The 21026-nt window shown below is 34.3% G+C and overlaps 1 protein-coding gene across 1 annotated transcript in view; it reads right to left on the reverse strand.

Annotated features, from left to right (window-relative positions):
* Positions 1-21026, reverse strand: part of CNTLN (centlein) — a 245702-nt gene that overhangs the window by 216210 nt on the left and 8466 nt on the right. The gene's annotated exons all lie outside the window — the stretch shown is intronic.

Here is a 21026-nt window from a genome sequence, read left to right on the forward strand (position 1 = left end):
TGCTATCAAATAAACTAAACAGAAGAAATACCAGCAGCCACTTAACCTCTTATAGTGTGTAATAACTTACAGTTTGAAATTTTCAAATTAACTACTATTAATAACACAAAAAGTAGGTAAAGTAGATACCGCCATTGCAGATTAGGAAATTTAAAACAGGCTATACAACTTACCAAAAACCAAAGCTAATAGGTAACAAAGTAAAAATTCAAACTCATATTTCTAACTCCATATCTGAGCTCTTTCTACTTTATGGCACAGCCATTCTGTAAATGCAGGTGAAACATCAGGGATCAGAAATTGTACCACTGGACAAGTAGTATATCAATAACCAAACAATACATACTTTAAAGACACACTAAAAGTTAAGAAACTTGCAACTCCATACAAAAATCTTATATATGAATTCTGCTCAATGAAGTTTGGGTTGGCATATAAAAGAGTAAGTAGATAATCAGGATAGAATAGAGAATATAGGAATAGAAAATACTGTAGAGAGAATGGCAATATTTATATTAAATATGCCTAAAAAACTACCAGAACTATCAATATATTAAGAACCAATTGACGTTTTGAAACATTTTAGACATGTATCTAAATTAGATAAGTAGTGTTTGCTTAATGCGTGCCCTACACACGGTAATACAACCCAAATATATCCACATGATTGGCAGCTGAAGGTAGGCTGTAAACCAAGAATCACAAGAACAAGGAAAAGAACCAGTAACAGCTATAACCCTGAGAAGGGAAAATAAGTACCTACTACTAAAGTATACTGGGCAAGGTGGCCTGGCAATTAGGATTTCTAATTCAAAATCAAATACAATATAGATATTCAATAAATACTTTTTTTGAATGACAGATTGCAAATCTTAGAGTTAACAAATGTCTTAGTTGAGGAAACCAAAATGAATTCTATCATGTTTCCAGTACTTCCTAAATGCCTAGCACCTTTAGGGAGTCTCTTAACATGACAAAAACCCTATTTCTAAAGAGATGAGCTGTGAGCAACTCTAGAGAAGCACTGACAGACACTACATATATGTATTATTAATGATTTGCTATATATTATTAGTGATTCATAAACAAAAACCCTTTTCAAGGAGCTTATAGTCTTTTAGGGGCACGTACACATGGCAGATTCTATAGGAAAATTATAAGCAGGACCCAAGATGAAAGAAATTATCCTGTTAGGGGACATAAATAAGTGTTACTTATTCTGAGAACAAAGAAAAGCTTTTCAGAAAGCAAAGAGAAAGAAGGCTCTCTAGTATGCAAGGCTTAGGAAAGATCTTCCTATGTGTTCTGCATCCCCTTCTATCTCCTTTATCGCTGAAGCCTCTTGTTGTTCTGGAGAACCCTTAGATTAGATCTTACACATTATCCGCACCTGAAGCAAATCCCACAAACCAAGAGATCTTACTTAACAGGGAAAAGTAAACTAAAAGAAAAAAAAATATGAACACATATTCAAAAGCAATTTTCATAGGAAGATCTGAACCAGATGACAATTAAAAAGAAAATATCATTTGCTATGACAGTTATAAATCTCAGAAACATTCGTGTCAATATGCTAGTTAAGAATTTAATATTTTTAATAACCCATTGAAGGAAAAATTCATATTTTGTTTGTAACCATCCAGTTTCTAACACAATAGTGAACATGTACCAGAAGTTAATTGACTTTTGATTTCCTTTTGGTGTGCTCATGTCGTACTGCATTAAAATTTGATAACCTCCTTGGAAAATTAAAGAGTATATATATATATATATATATATATATATATATGTCTTGAAATATGAATGGTAAACTTTTTTTTTTTTTTTAAAGATTTTTATTGGAGAAGGGGAACAGGACTTTATTGAGGAACAGTATGTACTTCCAGGACTTTTTTCCAAGTCAAGTTGTTGTCCTTTCAATCTTAGTTGTGGAGGGTGCTGTTCAACTTCAAATTGTTGTCCTTTCAGTCTTAATTGTGGAGGGCGCAGCTCAGTTCCAGGTCCAGTTGCCATTGTTAATTGCAGGGGACGCAGCCCACCATCCCTTGCGGGAGTCGAGGAATCGAACTGGCAACCCTGTGGTTGAGAGGATGCGCTCCAACCAACTGAGCCATTCGAGAGCTCAGTGGCAGCTCAGCTCAAGGTGCCGTGTTCAATCTTAGTTGTAGGGGGCACTGCCCACCATCCCTTGCGGGAGTCGTGGAATCCAACTGGCAACCTTGTGGTTGAGAGCCCACTGGCCCATGTGGGAATTGAACAGGCAGCCTTTGGAGTTAGGAGCATGGAGATCTAACGACCTGAGCCACCGGGCCGGCCCCAAATATTTTTTAACTTTTTACCAGAAGACAAGTTTCAATAGAAAATTTCACTAGAATGGCAACATTCTAGTAGATCCCCAACAAAGGAAAATTTGGCTAGGATGTTTGACTTGGACTTTAAGAGCAAGTTAATTTAATATAATTTGGCCAAAGCTTTCATAAAATTCTCAGACTTAACTAGAGGATATAAAAGATTGTTATACCTAGGGTTTGGTTTTAATACTAGATGTTGTATTATATTTTGCTCAAATCTACAATCTTTTGAGAAGAATTATGGATACTTTACGATTTCGAACTTTTGCCTAACAGTTCTTCTTAGATTCTACCATGTTCTGAATAAAGATATGCTTATCTGGGAAGGGTACAGTTATTGATATGTATTGCTATTGTTTTAATGAATTAATCTTGCAATATCAACTATGATGGTAGGAATCCTGCTGAAACGTCTGTGCTGAATCTTAATGAAGCCAATCCATAATGCCAATGGCAACTGCGTTCTGAATCATAGTAATAACACTGCACTTCTCCCCAATATAATTCAAAGTTCCAAAAATCACTTCCTACTTCACACCTATCCACATGCACAACTGAAAAATTACCTGGTTTTAGCTTTTTATATCTCTTCCCTCTGAATGAATTAATGTTCATTCTTGAGAAGCAAGTTGTCTTATGCATAAATTCAAATTTTGAAATCACCAGTTACTAGTATTTCATTTAACTATTAAAATAAAAATGTTTTAAATTTGTTGAAGTAGTATCACAAAAATGTTGTAAATATGTTATAATAAATATTCGTGATTATATAATAATTTTAAAATTCAAATTCCAAAACAGCAGGAGTTTTATTTATACATATAGATGTTTGGTAATTTTCAAACAACAAAGTTCATTTAAAATTCCAAGAAATCATTTTGTTGGTGAATTCACCAATACACTATAAAGATATTTCAAAAATCTCATTTTCAAAATTGGTTATGATAATGCCTATGGAAACTCAGTTTTCTAAGATGTCAGATGATTATTTGGGATCATTTGTTGTTTTCCATATGGTCTTTCAATGAGATTATCTCATGACCTCAAAGTAAAACTTCAAAAAGTTCACTATTTTTCCATTTCAACCAGAAGTTACTTTACACCTGACTGGTTCTTAAGCACAGATTTAGATACTAGCTTTTCCATGTTAAGTGCTTTTCTTATCTGGTGAATATAACCATATCTGAAAATTAAAGGAAAATAAAAAATAATATTATCTTTGCTATGCAAATTAGAAATGCCTCTGGGATAAAAACAAGGCCTCCAGGTATTTTCAAATAAGCAGATGCAGAAGTGTATTTCATATTCAGTTTACTTTCCAACTACTTTAAATACTATTGATCTCAGCATTGTTTATACATAATTATATATACTTCATTTTCTTTTGAAACATTTTTTTAATTAAATTTATTGGGGTGAAAATGGTAAGTAAAATTACATAGGTTTCAAGTGTGCAATTCTATAATACATCATCTACATATCACATTGTGTACGCACCACCCAGAGTCAGTTCTCCTTCCATCACCATATATTTGACCCCCTTTTCCCTCTTCTACAACCCCACCTTCCCCCTTCCTCTCTGGTAACCACTAAACTATTTTCTCTGTCTGTGAGTTTTTGTTTCTTTATTTGATTGTCTTATTCCTTTGTTGCTTTCAGTTTTAAATCTGAAAACATTTACGAAGATATGAAACATTTATTTTTGATAACATGAAATTTTACCAAAGATACTGAAAGGCATAGGTAAAGCTTTATCAATGTCACTGAATGGCCAAAGATTACCGGTGCTGCCGCATGTGAACATTTTAAAGTTACCTTAATTGTAGTATTTATTGCTTGGGATTCTATTTGAACATTTACATGACTTTTCTTATTTTTTAAAAAAGGATAAACATTTGTTCATAAAGTAATTTTTAATGCTACAAGATAGTCCAATATAGAGTAAAACAATCCTACTCAATGAGTGGTCACCCTTTTCTTTATGGTTTACGTTCTTCTGAATAACCTTATAAAATGATAAATTTGTTAGAAGATTGATGGTTGCTCAGTGATACTTCCATATGACAGAAGAGATGTATCTGCCATTCATGAGTAAAATATAATTTAGATTTACTGGTGTCTTTAACATTTTTCAGTTTATTTAATAATAATAAATTCATTATATACCTCCCCCAAAAAAGTAAATGATAATTGCCAGGGGTAGGACACTCACATTGTAATTCACATAATCATGTCCAACTGAATAAAGCTCTAGGGGCAGATATTGGCAAATAGGCTTTTTCAGCTGCACACAATCCCACAAGAGGGCTGACTGGAAGCCTGTTTTAATTTAGGAGTCAACAGGAAAGAGAGTTGTGAACAATCAGTAAACACTACTATGGCATGGCAGGGGAAGACTAATGACATGATGGCCAGGTATTTGCCACCTTCTCCTAGGGTAAACTCTTCAAGTATCAAACTGTTTAAACCCTCCTCTGAATGGTGGGTTCCAAAAATGTTGAATTCCTCAATTCAATTAAGCCTCAAATGCAGTGTCAAAATAAAAGCTTTTAAAAACATGATCATCTTCCACTCCCAGGAAGTTTTCTTTTCTCTATGTACTTTTCTCTATGTCTCCCTCAAAACACAGCTGAAAACCCTGGGCAAACAAACTCAAGAAAGCTTTAAAGGTGGAGGAAGAAAGGCAGACAGGCTAGGAATCTTGGAACCCAAGGAACAACACAATGATGAGTTCCTTGGATTTTCTTTTTACCTCATATATCCCAGACTCATAGCAGGAAAAGTCAACCTAGAAATGCCAATAAGTGCAGTTAGAAAAAAGTCCCAGGAAACGCCAACTCTCTCTAGCTGAAGGACCAGGAAAGGGGCAGCCTAACAAGAAAAAATAACTTTTCAGCCATTAACCACTCAACCCTAGCCTATCAACATGAGGGGAAAAAATGTGTCCCCATTACCACCCACACCAGTAAAGACCAAGTAGAGAACCTACATTTCAATCTCTGCCAGGCTGTAATAAGGCTCCCCACCGCCCCCACCCCCCAACTGCAGCAGCGTCAAAGGTGGCCAGCGGAGGGTCAGCACTTGCACCCCCGTCCAGCGGTAATGTGGCTCCCCTCTCCCCATGCTGTCAGCGGAGGTCACATGAGGAGGCACTCTTGTTCCTCTCAGCCAGTGTGTATCAGTGGAGGCCTAGTAGATAACGGAAACTCCCACACCCATCCAGCAGTAATGAGAAGCCCCTCCCCAGTCCTCCAGTGTCAACAGAGGCCAAGCAAGGAACCTAAACTTCTAACCTCTCCTTGCAGTAAAAAGGAAGCCCCACCTCTTCCCGGATGCAGTGGTATCAGAGAAAACCAGCTTAAACAGTTTTAAATAACACCAAATTTATTAACATAATACTCAAATGTCCAGCTGCAATTAAAAAATCACTCATCATCCTAAGAACCAGGAATATATAAAACTGAATAGAAAACAATCAATAGACGATAACACCAAGATGACAAAAACATTAGAATTATTTGACAACAATTTTAAAGTAGCCATTATGAAAATGCTTTAACAAGCAGTCACAAAGACCCAAGAAACAAAATAGAAGGCTTAGCAAAGAAATAGAAGACACAAAGAACAATCAAAAGGAAATTTTAAGACTGAAAAGTACAAAATCCAAAGTAAACAACTTAATGGAGGGACTCAATAGCTTCCAACACAGGACAGAAAAAAGAAATCAGTGAACCAGAGGACAAAACACTCAAATTTCCCAACAACATTTGTTAATGAAATTATCTTTTACCCATTGTATATACTTGGCACAAAAAACCAGTTAACCGTATATTCATGAATTTATTTCGGGCTTTTCATTCTCTTCCATTGGTCTATACGTCTGTTTTCATGCCAGTACCATACTACTTTGATTACTATCACTTTGTAATAAATTTTGAAATCAGGAACTGTGATCACTCCAGCTTTGCTCTTGCTCAATATTGCTTTGGATATTTGGGGTAAAATTCATGATTCCACATGAATTTTAGGATTGTTCTATTTCTGTGAAAAATGTCATTGGGATTTTTTTTATAGAGATTGCATTAAATCTGTAGATTGCTATGAGTATTATAGACATTTTAACAATATTAAGTCTTCTGACCGATGAAAACAGATGTCTTTCCTTTTATTTGTGTCTTTGTACTTTTTTACATCTGTGTTTGATAGTTTTCAGTATAGAAGTCTTTTACCTCCTTTGTTAAGTTTATTCCTAAGTATTTTATTATTTTTGATGATATTATAAGGATATTTGATGACACTATTAAGTTTTCATAATTTCCTTGGAGGATTGTTCTTTTTTTAGTATATAGAAACACAACTAAGTTACACATTTATTTTGTATCCTGCAACTTTACTGAATTCATTTATTCTAACAATTTTTCTGTGGAATCTTTAGGGTTTTCTACATGTAGATCTGTCATCTCTAAATTTTCTTCTTTTCCAATCTGATGCCTTTTATTTCTAGCTTGCCTAAATGCTCTGTGACTTCCAATACCACACTGCCTAGAAGTGCAAAGAATGGGAATCTTTGTCTTGTTCCTGCTCCTAAAGGAAAAGCTTTAAGCTTTCACTAAGTATTATTTGTTAGCTGTGGGCTTTTCATATATGGTCTTTATGATGCTGAGGTAAATTCCATCTATCCTTGTTTGTTGAGAGATTTTATCAAGAAACAGTGAATTTTGTTAAATGCTTTTTCTGCATCAATTGAGATAATCATGTGACTTTTTTTCCATCCTTCATCGTGTTACTGTGGTATATCACATTTATTGATTTGCATATGTTGAACCTTCCTTGCATCTCAGAAATAAATCCTACTTGATCGTGGTATATTATCCTTTTAAAGTGTGATAAATTCATGTTGCTAGTATTCTGTTGAAGATTTTTGCATCTTTGTGCATCAGAGATATTGGTCTGCAGTTTTCTTTTCTTACAGTATCCTTTTCTGGCTTTGGTATCAGGGCAACTCTGACCTCATAAAATGAGTTTAGATATGTTTCCTCCTGCTCAATTTTTTGGAAGAGTTTAAGAAGCTCTTGTGTTAATTCTTCTTTTAATGTTTGGTAGAATTTACCAGAAAAGTCATTTGTTCCTACAATTTTGTTTGTGAAGGTTTTTAATTACTGATTCAATCTCCTTCTACATTATAGCTTTACCAAATTTTCTATTTCTTCAGGATTCACTCTTGGCAGTTAGTCTGTTTCTAGGAATTTATACATTTCTTCTAGGTTACCCAATTCGTTAGTATATACTTGTTCATAGTAGTCTGTTATGATCCTTTGTATTTCATGATATCAGTTTCAATGCGTCTTCTTTCACTTCTGATTTAACTTATTTGAACCTTGTCTTTTTTTTTTTCTTTGTTACTCTAGCTAAAGTTTTGTCAACTTTGTTGATCTTTTCAAAAAATCAACTCCTAGTTTCATTGATTTTTTTCCAACTCTTAGTTGTTTTTTCTTTCTTTTTCTCCCCTATTGTTTTTCTAAATTATTTCATTTATTTCTGTTCTATCTCTACGTCCTTCCTTCTGCTAATCCTCGGCTTAGTTTGTTCTACTTTTTCAAGTTCCTTAAGGTGTAAAGTTAGGTACTTTCTTTGAGATCTTTCTTCTTTTTCAATGTAGGTCATTACCACTATAAAATTCTCTTAATACTGCTTTTGCTGCATCCCATATGTTTTGGTCTACTGTGTGTTCATTTTCATTTGTCCCAATTTTTTTATTTCCCTTTTGATCTCTTTTAAATCCATTGGTTGTTGAAGAGTATGTTGTTTAATTTTCACATATTTTTGAATTTTCCAATTTTCTCTCTGCTGTTGATTTCTACTTTCATTCCACTGTCATTGAAAAAGACACTTCGTATGATTTCAATTTTCTTGTATTTGGTAAATTTGTTTTGTTACCTAACATGTGATCTATTACGGAAGTGTGGACACTTGAGAATGTGCTACTTGTTGGTGGAATGTTGTGCACATCACTGTTAGGTCCATTTGGTCAATAGTGTTATTCAAGTCCAGTATTTCTTTATTGATGTTCACTCTAGATATTCTATCCATTGTTGAAAGCGGGGTATTAAAGGTACCTATTATTATTGTATTGTTCTTTATTTCTTTATTTTTGTCAGTGTTTCCTTCACATAGTTAGGTGCTCAGTGTTAAAGGCATATATTGTTATAATTTTCAAATCTTCCCAATGAATTGACTCTTGTCATTATATAATGACCTTCTTTATCTCTTCGGACAGTTTTGACTTAACGTCTATTTTATCTGATATAAGTTTTACTCAGTTAGCCACTCTAGGTCTTTTGATTGGAGAGTTTAATGTATTTACATTTAAAGTCATTAATGATAAGGACGTACTATTGCCATTTTAAAAAATTGTTTTCTGTCTTGTAATTCTTTTGTTTCTCTTTTCTTGCTACCTTCCTCTGTAATAGTTGATTTTTTTTGTAGTGATAGTCTTTAATTCCTTTCTTTTTCTTTTTTTTATTTTCTATAGGCATTTTCTTTGTAGTTACCAAGAGGCTAACATAAAACATCTAAGTTATAACAGTTTACTATAAGCTTATTACAAGTTAACTTCAATTGCATACAAAAACTACATTTACTTCTTATCCATACTATATGCTATTGATGTCACAAGTTATGTTTTTTAATATTGTATATTCATAAACATATTTTTGCAGGTATAGTTCTCAAGAATTTTGTCTTTTAACATTTACACCAGAATTAAATGATTTATCCACCACCATTACAGTACTACAATATTACAATATTCTGTATTTGTCCATATATTTACTCTAGTTGTAAATTTTATATTATTATATGCTTTCATGTTTCTGTTTAGCATCCTTTTTATTCAACTTGAAGAACTTCCTTTAGCATTTAATATAAGGCAGTTTTTAGTGGTTTTGAATTCTCTCAGCTTGTGTTTATCTGGAAGTCTTAATATCTCCTTCATTTTTGAAGGACAGTTTTACTGAGTGTAGTAATCTAGGTTGGCAGGTGTTTTTCTTTTAGAACTTTGAATACATCATCCGACTCCCTTTAGCCTGTAAGATTTCTGCTGAGAAATCTGCTTATAGTCTTATGGGGATTCCCTTGTATATGACTAGTCACTTTTCTCTTGCTGCTTTCAAAATTCTTTGTCTTTGACTTTTGACAATTTGATTATACTTTGTCTCTGTAGAATTCTTTAAGCTTATTCTCCTTGGAGTCCTTTGATCTTCATCAATCTGGATGTCCATTTCCCTACCCAGATTTGGGAAGTTTTAAGCCATTATTTCTTTAAACTTTCTGCACCTTTCTCTCTTTCTTTTCCTTCTGGGACTCCCATAATATATATTAATCACTAATGTTGTCCCATAACCCCTTAGGCTTTCTTTGCTCTTTTTTCCTTTCTTTTTTTCTTTTGGCTCCTCTGACTAGGTAATTTCAAATGACTTGTCTTTGAATCTGCTGATTCTTTCATCTGCTTGATCAAGTCTGCTATTGAACCTCTCTAATGAGTTTTTCTGTTATTGTATTCTTCAGCTCCAGAAATTGTTTAGTTTTGTTTATATTCTCTTTTTGCTACTATTTTCCTGTTCTATGTATCATTTTCCTGATTTCCTTTTGATATACATACATATATGTAAATATATATACATATATATATATATATGTATATGTATACTTTCTTGAAACTCAGTGACCTTCTTAAAGATATTTATTTTGAATTCTTTGTTAGGCAACTCATTAATATCCATTTCTTCAGGGTAGGTGATTAGAAACTTACTTTGTTCCTTTGTTTAATGTTCCCCTGATTTTTCATGTTCTTTATAGCTTTGTGTTAAAGTCTGTACATTTGAAGAAATAGCCACCTCGGCCAGATTTTAGGAACTGGCTTTGACAGAGAAAGACCTTCACCAATAAACCCACCTAGAGATTCTGAGAGCCTCTCAAACAACAAGCACCCACCATTTTTCCTTTGTATTTAGCTGCCCCTATCAAAGTACGCCAGTTTCATTAGTGCTCCTGGCGAGGTGAAACAGAAACCGGCCCCTCAGGCAGCACAATGAAAGGCTGAGATTTTAAAGGCATGCTTTACTCCTCTTCCTCCTTTCTGGAAGAGAAGTCTCAGTTTTTGTGCCTTTTTCCAATCCCACAGAGTTTTGCCAGGCAACAGCAAGCTGCTTGCCCCTCTTCCTTTGTTCTTAGCTGCCCAGACATCTGAACTATGCTGATTTTGTTAGCACTCTGAGACAGAATCTAGGCCTTCAGGCAGAGTACCAAAAGGCCAGGAATGTTAGATGGACCTTCATTCTCTCTTTGCCACCTCTATCTATCCCAAGGAAGAAGTCATGAGCTGAGGCAATGTAGGTGCAGAGCTTTGCCTGCTTGGGGGAGGATCCGATGCAGGCAAAGTGAAATTGCTCTTCTTACCTGTTTCAATACAGTGTTATTAGATTTGTACTCATCTTGGGTACTGCAACTTAACTGGAATCTACACTTCTCATAAAGATATTTTGGTGTTTGCATATAATGAAATTGTGTTTCTGTGAGGGAACAAAGATTGGGACTTTCTATTCTACCATCTTGCTGACATCACTCGTCCTTTATACTATTTCTTGAATTTCTAACTTGAGACATAATATTTTACCTCTTAACCATCTCCTCCCAATACAGATATCCCTTGAATCCAATGCTCACTGGAATAAATTTGGATATATTTTGTGTGTGATAGGGCTAGTATCCCTTGCTACTTGCTATCAAAAATGTAGGAAACAAATACATTCCAATAACTCAACATGCCTCATTATTCAAGCTTTCATTATCTATACTCAGGCAATAAAGATTGGAATAGCAAGAAATAATTAGATAGCAAATTATAATTTTACTAGTATCTCCCAGCCTCTCATCACAGCAGAAAAATTTTCCTCACCATGCCAATGCATTCTCCCAGTCAAACATGTGTACCCTTGCCAGTTTGCTTTATACTGCCCCAGAGTAAAGAGGACAATGGAGAACCTGCATATTTACCAGGGATCCCCATTCTATGAGTTCTCCCCAAAATAGACTACTCCAGCACCCCTGGAGAGGGGGGAGGTGTTGACTGAACTCTATGTATCTCACTTTTTGGTTTTATCCGTACTAATTGTTTATATTACTAACTATACATAATAATTATTATTCACAGTGAGCAACACAGTGTACTGTATTTCCTGGTTATATAAATTTTTGTTTTTTCTGGAGTTAGGAAATACGTCACTCTGTCATCAATGACCTCACCAGTGGTTGATTGAATTAATGTCACTGTGAAGATATACATATCATCTCATTGGAGAATTTCTCACTTACTACCAACTGTTAAAGATGAGCAAAAAAATTCTTACTTGCTTTCTAGTGCACCTTTATGTACCTTTGGTGCAATTTTCCTTTTACATTCTATCAGACCTTTAATAGCTTTATCCTCCCTACCTTCTTTCTACCATTCAATACATGCCAACCAGGAGAAGGAGCAATTTATGCTGAACTTTAAGGTCCTTGTGGATCTCAAAGGAAAATTAGTATAGACCCCTTCTCTAATTAATCTCTGATTTAAAAGGTAAGATGCAATAACTGAGAAATAATAAAAAGAAAAAACAGGACATTGGAAAATATTTTTTTTTAAATTGACTCTCTGGAATGGCAAATTTTAAGGGAGTTAGGCTCACAATTCCCTTACATTCAATATGGTATCACATTTGGAATCCTACCAGGATGTGATCATTTACCGGTTGTGTTAATTAATAAGATAAAGAGAAATGTTAATAAAACTCTTTTTCCTTTTTAAAAATAATAAAAATTATGTCACTTTATTTGCTCAGATATGTATTTACTTATCACTAACTCCAGAATCCCCAAAGAGAACTATAAAAAAATCTTTCTATATTACTAGTCTATATTAGTGGACTTGTATATTCAAAAGCATTTCAATCTGAAAACTCATGTGCCTTGAGTCTGAGATATTTCTTGAATTATTTCTTTAATAGTGTCCATTTCTCTTTTCTCTAATTCTGAAATTCCTAATAATCACAGTTAGAACACACAGATTGATTCTCTAATATTCTTTTCTTTTTGCTCCTATTTACTACCTCTTTGTTCCAATTTTTGGAAGACTTAACCTTATTTTTCCACACCCTCTAGTTACTTCTTTATTTTGGCAATCATATTTAATTTCCAAGTACACTTTCTCATTCTTTGCCTTCTGGTCATGTAAAACCTCTTATCTGTACTGCCTTAAGATATGTATCAGAGGAGTTTTCATGTTTTTTCATGTTTTCTTCTGCATTGTCTCGGTCTCCTCTGACGTCCATTTTTTTCTGTTACTTTTGATTTCTTGCCTTTCATGTTGGAGGTTTTCATAAACTGTCTTATGATCTTTTGTTGTCCATTTACATTTAAGTCTGAAGTGCTAAAAAACATTGTTGGTAGTTTTCTTAGCCTGGGGGAGGGGCAGCTTGCCAACAGGAGATCTTCTCTATGGGTATTTGAATGGAGCATCTGACATTTTGTAGGGGACCCCTAAATGTTACCATGTTTCCCTGAAAATAAGACCTAGCTGGACCATGAGCTCTAATGCATCTTTTGGAGCAAAATTAATATAAGACTCGGTATTATATTACATTATATTGTATTATATAAGACCCGGTCTTTTATATTATATTATATTATAGTATAGTATAGTATAGTATAGTATAGTATAGTATAGTATAGTATAGTATATTACATTATATTATGTAAGACCTGGTCTTATATTATATTAGACCAAAATAAGACCAAGTCTTATATTAATTTTTGCTCCAAAAGACGCCTTAGAGCTGATGGTCCAGCTAGATCTTATTTTCGGGGAAACACGGTAGTATCTCTGTTTTTTCTCTAGGTCTGCTCAGTTTCACCAGAGAAGAATTCTTAAGTCTTCTGCCTGAATAGGACAATGCACAGCTTCCAGCACTGTTGGAGTTGAACAATTCAGTGAATGTTAATTGTTCCTAAATATAGGCTTTCATTTATTTCTCAGCGTAACCCTAACTACTGTGTCTTGGTTTGTCTCCTACCTCTACGTCCAGAGTCTACTTGTTTCAATTTCTCAAGAGAATAAAGCTTGCCTCCTACCTTGATGAGAGGAGTACTGGGATTCTATGTGCTCTTTACATAGATTTTAATTCAATTTTCTTATTTTTAGCATCATCCCTCACTCCAATCATCAGACATCACTGTTCTTATCTATTCCTAAGACTTTTTAAGTATTGTGGATTTCAATTTTTTCCATTTTGCTTAGTTAGTTATCACTTACCAATTCACTATAAATCATTCAAAAATTTACTAACATGTCTTGCCCCTGTAATCTTTGCTCCTGCTCTCTTTATCCATAGGCACTTATACATTTTCAAAAATCCCTGTTAGTCATTTTAGTGAGAATTTTTGGGAGGAAGTACAGTTGACCCTTGAACAACACAGGTTTGAACTATACAGTTTCACTTATATACAGATTTTCTCCAAAATAAGTACAGTACTATAAATGTATTTTCCCTTCCTTATGATTTTCTTAACAACATTTTCGTTTCCTAGCTTATTTTATTGTGAGAATATACTGTATAATACTATATTCTTTGTATGTTATAGTATATAACATACAAAATATATGTTAATCAACTATTTATGTTATTGATATGGCTTCTGGTCAACATTAAGGTATTAGTAGTTAAGTTTTGTAGGAGTCAAAAGTTATACACAGCTTTTTGCTTATGCAGGGAGTTAGCATCCCTAAACTCTATGTTGTTCAAGAGTCAACTGTAGAGATAAATACTTTTTTCAATCCATCATATTTAACCCAAGTATCTACTGACATAGTTTCAAATTTTCTTTTTACATGAGCTAATGATACAATGTTCTCTCTTTGATAATGTGTGTGATTAAATGTTCAAATTAATTATTTTAACAGAAGTCACTAATACAATTTTCCAGGAATCTACACTTTCAGTCCTATAGAGGTTAAAGACCTACTAAAAAACATGGACTTTCACAAATACTGATATCAAATTCAAGACTTGGTCTCATGCTTATTAAATTAAACATAACAAATGTTTTATGTGTAAGAATGAAAAATTCTTTCAATAAATCAGAAAGACACTTTAAAATATTTATTTAATTATGTACAAGGTGTGATCAAACAATACAGTTAATGTTTAAATAAAGTAATTTATTACAGTAAAAGACACATTGCCATTAATCCCCCCCCCCCCCCAAAATACTGCCCCACACTTATCCCATCAGTCTTGCCACTTCCTGAGGCAGTTTGGAATTAATGTCACTGTGAGTGTATTTACTTGAGCTGTCATGGCTGCCTCGATGCCCTGAATCGATTCAAAATGTTTACCTTTCATGGTCATTTTGACTTTAGGGAAGAGCCAGAAGTCACATGGTGCCAGATCCGGTGAATCAGGTGGATGAGGACACACCATAATGTTTTTATTTGACAGAAATTGCCGTACCAGAAGCGATGTGTGACACGGAGCCTTTCAGTTATGATCACAAAATACAGTGGCTGCTGCTGCCGAGTGCCATCCAACAGAAAGGCATGGATCTTCAATACAAGAAGTAGCGTGGAACCTTAGTAACAGTGTGTGACAAGTTTCAACTTGTTCGATGCAGTCGGTAGGGTATGAGCTATGGTTGAGAGAAGGTGTATTTTACAGTGTGCCGTAAATCATCCTCCATCACGATAACACTCCGTGTCACATATCACTTCTGGTATACAACAATTTCTGTCAAATAAGAACATTACGGTGTGTCCTCATCTACCTTATTCACCGGATCTGGCACCATGTGACTTCTGGCTCTTCTCTCAAGTCAAAATGATTCAGGACATTGAGGCAGCCATGACAATGCAACTAAAGACACTCATGAAAGAGGACTTCCAGAACTGCTTCAGAAAGTGGCAAAAAGGATGAGATAAGGGTGTTCAAAGCAGGGGGTACTTGAGGGGAATTAACGGCAATGTGTCTTTTACTGTAATACATTTTAAAAAATTTAAACATTCACCATATTGTTTGATCACACGTCATAGTTAATTCACTGGGTGCAATGAACAAATTTGAGGACCTTATTAAACTATTTCCTAACATTAACTTCTTAATACACAAATGACATATATATTTATTTATTCTTAAGTTCAAGACATTAGTTTCTATTGCCTTGTATTTTAATATCATTCACTCACTTGCTCACTCATTCATTTATTCAGTGCATTAGTATCTCAAGATATTACCTAAACCAGAAATCTACATAAGTCATTCAATCTATTGGAACTAAAATGACAAGGAGAACTTTACCCCACAGGATTAGAAATGTTTCTGATAGACTAACTTAAGGTAGACTCACATGTTTAGTTATCCAAAGAAAATTTGAACAATTCAAGTTCCTAATGTATTAATTAATATTCATTAAACTCCATGTTACAGTTTCTTCAGTGTTTATAATTCCTGTCTATTGAACTTGTAATGCTTCCTATGCATTCAAAGATAAACTACAGTGGTTCTACTCTTATGACACTAATAATATCATGAATTAAGAGTTTATGTATAATAGTAAGGAAGTGAGATTTGCAAGGCCACTAAACAAGAGACACGAGTATATACAAAATGTACTTTTGGCAGTAGCAGGTCATAATAAACTCATAAACTGACAGGTAAACTCACATATCTAAAAATCATAGAAAACAGTATTTTCCACAAATTCAAAAGGAAAATATATATACACAAATGTTTTCTATTTGTATGTTTCTATTCTATTAGAGATACCAAAATTCTATTTTCAATAATATAAACTTCTACTTAGAATTACCGAAATTCTTTCTATATCTTTTGCAAGATATCAAGGAAATAAATGATTACATTAATATAAATATATTTATCATAGAATTTAGCAGACTCTATTACAAAGTCTTCCTTTCTGCAAATGTCTTTCTGACTACTGTTTAATAGCAAAGCACAGAGCTATCTTTCTCTAACTCGAGCACAGTATCTGCACTTAGACAACAGTCATTTGATATTAAATGAGTAAATATTTTGTAGATATCTGTTTTAATGATGACCATGCATTTCTGAATCTCACAATCTGATTTCCTTGCCACATTTGGTATCCCCTAGGCATTCACTCCTAAAGGTAATAAATTTCCCCTAGATATCCAATATAAAGGTCCTAGAATTTTCATTGGTTACCTTTAACCTTAATAAATTATTTTCTTTGGTGCTTATGTCTTGCTTTGTCTCAAAGTGAAGATGTAATACAGAACTGATGTTTGAAAAAGAAATCAATAAGATGTTCAGAGCTGAGATGCTAAGAGCTTCAACAGAGGTTTTGGAAGTTAAGGACACAGAGGGATTATTGGACTTGAGTGGCACTGTGAGAGATAAAGTGACTGAACTTGGGAATTGATTTTCTGTTCAAAAAGAGACCAAAAAGTATCAAAGATTACCCTCAAGATGTGAAATTTAGAGAGAAGTGAAAAAAAAATGGCAACATTGTGGAGGGGAAAAGTTAAGTAGTAAAAAAACTCAAAGGAAAAGCCAATAAGTTCTATAGATAATATAGTAAATTTGAAGGGCACCATAGGACATGAATTAGAAATGCCACAGGCAATGGATATATGAAGACATATAAAAGAAAAAGTTTATACAAAAGGTGTAAAATGTCTCTTAGACTTCATTCATGCATAATAACTAATGCAAATAAAAACTTTCAGAATATCATTTTTTACCTTTCACATAAGCAAAGATGCAAAAGTTTGAAAATGGCTAGAATATAGGGAAAATAGGTACCTTCCTGCTTTCCTAGTAGAAGTATAAATTGGCAGCATTTGGCAGTACCAATCACAATTACAACTATATATATCTTTTGATCCAGTGTATAAGTCATATATTACTAGATAACAAATTGGCCCCAAATCTAGCTTAAAACAACAAACATTAGGAGATCAGATTCTGACATACAATGTGAAGAGCTCTGCTGACCCACTCCTCAGTAAAACTGGTGAACACTATGAAACAGACAGGGAAAGCCTCTGTAAATGGTCCTAAAGACAAAGAGCATATGAAGAAACACCTATGTAGCAAAACTATAAAAATTCAGTAAGAAAGACAAGCATTTATGGTAACTGAAACAAGACCGTTCCTTTCTTCCACCCTCCCAGCTCAGCAAGGTAGAGTCCACTAAGATTGCTGCAGTAAGGAACACAGGGCTCCGTTTCCCCCAGGTTCCCAGTGGATGGTTTTTTCCCCCAGGAGCAAGACATCAGCATTTTTCATCCTTCCTCCAGCTAACTGTTGCTGAGGCCAAATCCTAGGCAAGTGCAGTTGAGAGGTGGGAGCTCCATTCTTCTGCCCAGCCCCGATTTGTGGAATAAAAGGTTCTACCTTGGGCACAGAGCATTGAGAATACTGGACTCGCAAACTTCCTTGCTGCAGCTTATGGCAGCAATGGTTCCACACCAAGAGAGGCAAGCCAAGAGGACCTAAGGCTGCCGCCTCCCCTCTGCCAAGCAATCAGCTCCTACATAAAGTGGGAATGCCACTCAAAGAGAAGCACGATATTGTCCATAGACCCAGCTCCAGAGGCCTGGCTCAGATTTTGTCTGGTGTGGGGTAGGGAGTAGAGAAGCATGAAGTTAAAATATATAGGTCCTAACCTCTTTCCAAAAGGAGCTGATTTCATTTGCAACACAGTGTGGAGAAGTTCAAGTCTAGAGGCATTCTCCAGAATAGTGTAGGTTGTGGTGTAAGGCAGTTGTATAAGATTCAAGATGCTAACTGTAGGCCTGCCAGTTTGTACTAGGAGAGAAATGAGGAATAAGACAAGTGAGAAAAGCACTTAAAGGGTTGAAAAAAATATCAAACACTGACTCAGGAACTGCAAAGAAGCCACAGTGGGATTAGTTTGTAGTCACTTCTGCCCTAGGGCAATGTTGAAAACAATTGAGCAATCAGCCACCAATTAGTTAAGTTTAATAGCTGGCAATGGTCAAGGAAAGAAAATAGGAAAAAACCCTATCAAAACTCACTGCCATCCTAGGGTGATTGTGAGCTTAGTTAAAGCTGCACCTTCCTTAGAGCAATATCGGAGATTTAACACTGTGGTGTGGGGAAACAGACTTTACTAAAATAATCCAGCCAGGCACCAAATAAACAAGCAAATAATAACAAGCCTGGGGGAGTGGAATAGGGGAGACCAGTCACCATATTTGCTACACTGTAACACTCTGTTTCCTCGAAAATGAGACCTAGCTGGACAATCAGCTCTAATGGGTCTTTTGGAACAAAAATTAATGTAAGACCGGGTGTCATATCATATCATATTATATCATATCCAGTCTTATAGTAAAATAAGACCGGGTCTTATATTAATTTTTGCTCCAAAAGATGCATTAGAGCTGATTGTCCAGCTAGATCTTATTATGGGGGAAACATGGTATCTCAAATGTGTACTTTCGAACAAAAAAACTTTAGAAGTCATGCAAAGAAACAAAAAGTATAATCCATGTGAGGATGGGAGGAAGCAGGCAACAGAAACTGTCTGGGAGAGTGACCACGTGTTGGATTTATCAAAAAAAATTTCAAAATGGCTGCTACAAATATGTTCACAAAACTAAAGGAAACCGTGTTTTAAAAAGTAAAGAAATTTTCACTGATATGTGGGATATAAAACTGAAAGCAACAAAGGAACAAAACAAAGAAAACAAACAAAGAAATAAAAACTCATAGACACAGACAATAGTTTAGTGGTTACCAGAGGGTAAGGGGGGTGGGGGGTGGGAGATGAGGGTAAGGGCGATTAAACATGGTGATGGAAGAACTGACTCTAGGTGGTGAACACACAATGGGATTTATAGATGATGTGATACAGAATTGTACACCTGAAATCTATGTAATTTTACTAACAATTGTCACCCCAATAAATTTAAAAAAAAAGAAATTCCTGGGGCAAAAAATGTTTTCCAGAAAGACCAAGGCATAAATATTAAACAGATTTAAATGTAGTATAATTTGGGTAATTAATGGATTATACAAAATGATAGTCTATTTGACTTTGATATCGAGAATATTCTTTTCTGGCAGATATAGAATGAATGGCATAACATTTTCCCTTCTCAATAGGTCCAAACATACTACATGGTACTTTAGGAAATAGTTATGTAATTATAAAATTATAAACGCCACTTACAGGTTTCAATTTCAAATGTCAACTAAAATTCCAAGATATCTCATAGTGTGATCTATGGGCTACAACAATAGAACTACCAGGAAAGCTTATTAAAAAGACTCCCCTACAACAACATGGATGGATCTTGAGAATATCATGCTAGCGAAATAAGTTAGATGGAAAAAGTCAAGAACTATATGATATCACTCATTTGTAGGATATAAAATGAAAGCAACAAATGAATAAGACAAACAAAAACTCATAGACACAGAGAACAGTATGGTGGTTACCAGAGGGAAACGGGGGTTGGGAGAGGTAGAAAAAGGTAAAGAGAGTCAAATATATGGTGATGAAAGGAGAGTTGATTTGGGTGATGAACACACAATGTAATATACAGATGGTGTATTACAGAATTGTACACTTGAAACATATAATTTTATTAACCAATGTCACCCCAATAAATTTAATAAAATTTAAAAAAAATGAAAGTAAATAAATAATATGAAAACTCCTGGATCTCCTCCCTAGAGAGTCAATAGATCAGGAAAAAGTCTCAGACATCTGCATTTTACCAAATTCTCCAAGTATACTTATTCACACAGAAATTTTGAGAATCATTACTGTAAAACAGTAAACTCCAAAATTTTCCTGGTATACCTTATCAGAAAAAGGTTTTTGAGTACCCACCCCCAATATATGTATATTTATTTATTAATTGTACATATACTTATGTAAGTGTATACGTATATTTCAGAATATAAAAAATAGAAATCTTAAAGCATTCTATTTAGAGAACGATGACCTAACAATATTTTAATATTTGCTTCTGTCTCAATCAAAAGGAAAGTGAAAATTAATGATAATTTTAGAAAGCTTAAAAAATAACAAATTAGAAAGTATAAAAATACATACAAATAAAAGAAAGGAGGATAAAGAATCACAATAATAACAACTAAAGTCCAAAGAATATATCTTCTAGAAGCCTTATTCTACTAAAAAAATTAAGACAGAGTGATCACATTTTACCTCAAGGATGATTAAGGAAGTAACAAGGATACTTCAACAAAAGACTTAATTCTGATCATCAAGAGAAACACTGACAAATTAAACATACAAACAACATAAGGAGAATCTAATTACACTATTTTAAGAGTTCACAATAACCAAGGATGGTAAAATTAGACATACATATACATATCATAGATTTTTAAAAAGTCAAATTCCAGATAATTTTGGAATGAAATCAGAGCAAGAGACTCCAAAGGTGAATACGAGTATAGTTCAACTTATCAAAACATGATATTCAGATTACATAATCATGATTCCAAAAAGGGAAAGCATATGGTTATATGCTTAGCTTCTCATTTAGGAAATGTAATGAAATGCATTTAATAGGAAAGCAACTGTTTTAATTCCTGTGCT

Source organism: Rhinolophus ferrumequinum, chromosome 12 (assembly GCF_004115265.2).
Source record: "Rhinolophus ferrumequinum isolate MPI-CBG mRhiFer1 chromosome 12, mRhiFer1_v1.p, whole genome shotgun sequence".
Classification (NCBI taxonomy): Eukaryota; Metazoa; Chordata; class Mammalia; order Chiroptera; family Rhinolophidae; genus Rhinolophus; species Rhinolophus ferrumequinum.